This window comes from Brassica oleracea, chromosome C6, assembly GCF_000695525.1.
Source record: "Brassica oleracea var. oleracea cultivar TO1000 chromosome C6, BOL, whole genome shotgun sequence".
In the NCBI taxonomy this organism is placed as follows: domain Eukaryota; kingdom Viridiplantae; phylum Streptophyta; class Magnoliopsida; order Brassicales; family Brassicaceae; genus Brassica; species Brassica oleracea.
In genome coordinates, this window is record NC_027753.1 from 6,657,097 (window position 1) to 6,663,022 (window position 5,926).

Genomic DNA, 5,926 nt, shown 5'->3' on the forward strand with positions numbered 1-5,926 from the left:
TATTTTTAGAAATTCAAATATTTGAGAATATTTGAGAATATTCACTTTCATCCCAGAGAAATCAAGTTTAAAGAGTTGAAATCATGTTTGGTCGGTTCAAATCAAGTGGGAATCAATCCAGATATAATCATACAAAACCAAAAAATTTGATTTGGGATTCTTTCCTGGGCATGGGATCGATCGATCTATCCTTACAGATCGGTCGATCCGTGTAAATCGACCTTCGCCGATCGAGTGAAATGGACCAGGTCGATCAGTATATATTTCGCGTTTTTTTTTGTTCTGAATAATGATCAGGATCGATCGATCCACTATACCTTGTAAAGTGGGATCGATGGATCCCCCTTGTCGAACTCAATATATATCTTTTAAAAAATTTACAATTTTAAGGGCATTACTGCCATTTTGGAAAAAATTAGTCTAATAGGACATAAAGTAGTATATATTAGTCTAAAAAGACATAGTTACCATTTTTTTGCTCTAAAAAAACAGATTTCCCAAAAAAAAAAAGCATTGCTCTTCTCCGTCCGTGTTAGGCGAGTATTGATAACTTGTCTTCGATGCTACCATGAACCACCACCAACAAAATAAACAATAAACATAGCATACTAAATATAAAACACAGCCTGTTGACAAAACAAAGAAAAAAAAAGAAAATCAAGATTAAAATCTTAAAGTAGTTAATCAAACACAAGTGCTAATTAAAATGTGCATTTGATCATTATTTCTCAATTTCTCAATAATAATTCATATAAAGATTAATTATCATAAAATTACGGTAAAAATAAGACTTTATAACATGAAACAAAATGGTTGACTTGGCTTACCTCGATGTGTTAGTATGAATCACAGGTGGTGGTTTCAGTTTATCTTGAAGCTCCTTGACTCCTAGTTTAACGAACTCATCCACAACTGTCTTCATAAAGACAGCCACTTCGGTTCTAAACTTCATGGACCCGCCTTGGCTAGTACCTTTAACTATGGAACCAACAGGAGCGCATTGGCTGCCTTCACTATATCGCGAGCCCTTACAAAGTAATGGCTACGAACAAACTCTTCAAAGTGCTGCACATTTCATCACAACTGTTATTATTAACAGTCTTCAAAGAACAAAGAACCTCAAAGTTTTTGAACTTTTGACTAGATACTTGCATTTGGTGGCTTCCTCATGATGTAAACCATTGTTCGTAACGACAATATGAATACGTTCTCACTGTAAACCTTTGGAAAAAGGCTCGCCTAATGGAGTCCACTTGGTCCACCCAACGAAAGGTTCGTTATAGTACGGTTTTCGATTCAAGATGAGTCCTTGGATTGAGACAAGAAGCTGTAACATTGTGGACTCCTGTGGGAGCCAGTTCTCCCTCGTATTACCATACCAGGTACCGAGAAGACTCAGGCATACATGACCAGAGTTGTATAGATTAGGGTTGATTGTAAGCCCACCAGAATGGTAATGAACCATCTGTCACCAACAAAATGAAACTCCAAAAGTTATCAAGTGTTTTAAGAAAGAACACATTGAGAAAGTAGTTCTTGAGGACATTACTGGAGGCACTGAAGGATAGGTATCAGGGAAGTGAATATCAAAAAAGAAAAGACCGTCATGGTAAGGAGTCCCTTCAGCTCCAATAATTACAGCTCTCATAAGATCCATTCTTGATTCACAGGCTCTCACAAATATTGTCTCTGTTTGCAAAGAAAATGTTAACTTAAGAAAAAAAAAATAGGTGAAGAGAAATGTTGCAAGCATTGGTATATTACACCAAACCTGGCAAATCCTTCTCAAGAATCTTCCAATCTGCTTGAATCTTTTTCGCCCAATACCTTGAGTGCTGATAAGATTAAAAAGAGAGGCAGCTAAACTTTAAAGCATGTTGAAAATCAAAGAAACAACCACTTAATGATAGAATGTAACCATCACCTGCTTTGAAGCATTCCCCTTAGAAACATAGTGATGATCTGAGAAGTGCTGAACACTGTCAAATCTTTTAAAATTAGCTCGAGCTGAGGTTCTCTTGCTGCTAAAATTCGGAAACCACCAAGGCTGATAGTTTAGTATAGACTTCCCTTTGTTCTTCTTATCGATCACTTCAGGAATTCCAGCCTACAGCAAGATAAAAGCACCAAAAGTTATAGTCCCCAAACACAAACATATGTAAGCTCTTTTTTTTTTTGGTAAAAGATATGTAAGCTTTTTGATTTCATATAACCTAATAAATCGAATCAGTTTCAACTTAGTAGCACAAATCAATACGACGAAGATGATTCACCGGGAACGGATAAAACAAAACCCATCAAGCGAACAAGCAAAGAGAAACCGTAGTAAAAAAATTTAAAGAAGAACCAAAACCAACATAAACCCTAAATCAAAACAAAAACCCTAAACACACATAGATGATCATCGCGCATTAACCAAGCCCTAAGAGAACAAAAGATCACTTTTTCCAGGCAAATCAGTAAATTTGAGCACTGTCAAAACGGATTTAACTGTACAAAAAGGACGGGACGACGGAACCTTTCTGTCCACGGCGGGCTCCATTGACGAACTGAAAGGAAAAGTGCTTTTACAAGGGAAATAATGTATCCCTAATATAAATATATATATAAACAAGAGTGCTGCTCAAAAAAAAAAATATAAACAAGAGTTTGACCCCAAAAAAACAAGAGTGAAGATTTCTCTCAATCGCTTTTGTAAAAGGTGTTTCTTATTTCTTTCTTTTTTTGTCCACAATGGTCTTTCTTATTTCACATTTTAAATTATGAATTTCCATTTTTGAAAAAAAGAAGAATCAAAACTGCTGATAGATCTCTCTAAAATTGAAGAGTTTTGACTTGATTGGTTGAATCTGTGATTTTAATTTTTTTGCTGTTAAATTTATAATATGTAATTTTTTCAGCGGTAAGATTTAAGATATGATTTTTGAAATGAAAATATAATTGTTAAACATTAATTATGTCTTATATGACTCACATATTATTAATCTATTTTATTAAAATATATTTTATCAAAATAGAGTCATTTTTATTCCAAAAAAGTCATAGTATGACCATTTTATTATTATTAAATATTCACATTAATAAATAGATATCTATAATATTTTTAATTATAACATAATCTGTTGAGAAAATCTAACAAAAATCTTATTAAAATTTTCAAATAGTTTTTATAAACTATTGTATTAATTAATTTTGTAATATGTAATATAATAATAATATAAATTAATCTTAATTAAAAAATTATTATAAAAATATTCTATGCTGCTCTTATAAGTTTTATAATTATAGTCCATATTATATTAAAATAAAATTACCATATGCATTAACTATGATAAAATTATATTAAAGTAGTACATTAATCTGTTTTATTAAAATTGATTTAATTTAAATAAATATCATTCACCGCTAAAATGGTTTTATAAAAATTGTAATATTATTATACAAAAAAAAATTAAATCATTAACATAAGTAGACTTTTATATCTATATCTATGTATTATCTTTTTATTGTTTAAGTTAAACTCTTATATTTACACCTATAGTATCTGAAAACATAGATAAAAGACTAAAAACCAAAAAAAAATCACTAAAAACAATATATATAAATAATTAGTAAATACCAAGATACATCAGTTTACAAGCAAATATTTCAAAAATAGTGATTTCCTAAGATTAAATCATTCATGTGGCGAGCACTTTCGAATGATATTTTTGATGGGGAACTTCTAGCCAAAAGTGGACTAAGCGTGGATCCTTGCTCTCAACTATGTGGGTTCAGAAGGGAATCTGTGAACCATATAGTTTTTACATGCTCTATTGCAAAACAAGTACGGGTGTTATGTAACATTCCTACCCCTCATGACAGAATCAATGAGAATTTTTTTTTCCTCAAAATTTCATCACCTGCTCAACTTTGATTAAATCCGATGTATCCTGGTGAAAATCAGAAGATGTTACTCTTGAGTTATCTGGTATCTATGGAAAACCATAAATGACTTCTTTTTTGAAAGAAAGTTTTTCTTAGCCAATGAACTTGTGGCCAAAATCAATAAGGAGGCGGAGTTCTGTTTTTTAGCTCAGAAATTGGATAGGGAAGTTGATAAATAAATGTACATTCAAGTTGAAGAATGGAACACGATGGGTTGCTCCCTTGCCATTGTTGGCCAAATGTAATACTAGAGTTTCTTGAAAAGCATCAAGTCAGAGGGGAGGTGCTGCTTGGGTGTTGAGAGATGATAGTAGGAGAGCATTTTACTTTGTTTCAAATATCCAAGAGCTCATATTCAAGTCTTACAATGGGCGATTGAATGCAAGATTGATCACAGAAGAAATAAGGTGATTATTGCTATGGAAGAAGCTTGTTTGGTTGGTGTACTGCTTAGACCGAAAGCTTAGCCATCTTTTAAGTTTCAAAGGACTGAATGCTTAAAAAACTCTCTAGATTGAATGGTGGAGAATGGAGTAGGAGATAAAAAGAATAGAGGGGATTTCCTCATTGTTGATAGTATAACAAGGTTTGGTTTGACGCGATCTTACGTTGCCACAGGTTATATGAAGTAGTTAAATGTGCTTTTGTTGATGAGGAATACTCTCCCTCTGTTTAATTATAGTGTCTCGCATGTTTGTACGGTGTGTGTGGTCTAATTCTTTTGTGTATGACCATTTGGTTTCATTGATTGGTAGAAGGTGGCTGGTATATTTTGTTCGACCACATGTTTTACTGTTGACTGTGATGGGCGAGGTCTGTGTTTAATCTGCTTTTTGGTGATATCAGCCTTAGAGAATTGTTGTAGGGTTGGAGATGATTAGTCTTTGTGACTTTGGATTTTCCGTTTGGGATTAATATAAAACAACTGATGAGAAAAATATATGCATGTTATTCAAAGCAAGAGAATTGACATATTATATTTTTTACGTACGTAAATAATGTTAGGGGAACTCGTGAATTTTCATATAGTAAAACCAAATCAATGTTCATGTTATTTTAAGCAAGAGAATTGTCTTATTATATTTTATGAAGAATTATGTTAGGGAAACTCGCGTTGGTAGTTTAAGTGCAATTTGGGGAAGATGAGACAACTAAGAATGACAAGGAGGGTCAGTAAGAACGTAGGTGATTTCTATATGGATTTGACTGTAAGGAAGCTTCGGACACGTACATAATGTCATTCCCGGCCATGTGCACGATTTACCAACTAAAGTAAGCTAATAGTGCGTGTGCAAGACACTCATGAAACAAGCTGTACAGGTCATATTATTCTTCAAAATTCCATCATTTATATTAACTAGCATGTAAACATATGTTTACGTTTTTTTCACAAATTGACAAGAGTATAACAATTAACAAATATAATAATGTAAATATGTAATCTATACTAATAAAAGAGAGCTTTTGAGGCTCCATAGGGCGTCCACATCAGCGGAAAAAACTTATTCTAAAAGATGACACGTGGCGTTAACAAAAAATAAAAATAAAAATATATATAAAGAAAAATAAATAATTAGTAAATATATAATATAAGAAATAGAAACATTGCATTAAACATAATAAGTAAATATACAATATAAGGAAAAATAAATAATAAGTAAATATACAATATAGTAAATAGAAATATTACATTAAACATCTATCATAATATTATCATTTAATATGAAAAAATAGAATAAGTAAATGTACAATTGAGAAATGAAAAACTAAATCTATACTAATAAAAAAGAGCTTTTGAGGCTCCATAGGACGTCTACATCAGCGGAAAAAACTTATTCTAAAAGATGACACGTGGCGTTAACAAAAAATAAAAATAAAAATATATATAAAGAAAAATAAATAATTAGTAAATATATAATATAAGAAATAGAAACATTGCATTAAACAATAATAAGTAAATATACAATATAATAAATAGAAATATTACATTAAACATCTA

At 31.6% G+C, this 5,926-nt stretch overlaps 1 pseudogene; it reads right to left on the reverse strand.

Annotated features, from left to right (window-relative positions):
- Positions 1-532: 532 nt before the first annotated feature.
- Positions 533-2,546, reverse strand: LOC106297337 (annotated as a pseudogene).
- Positions 2,547-5,926: the final 3,380 nt, after the last annotated feature.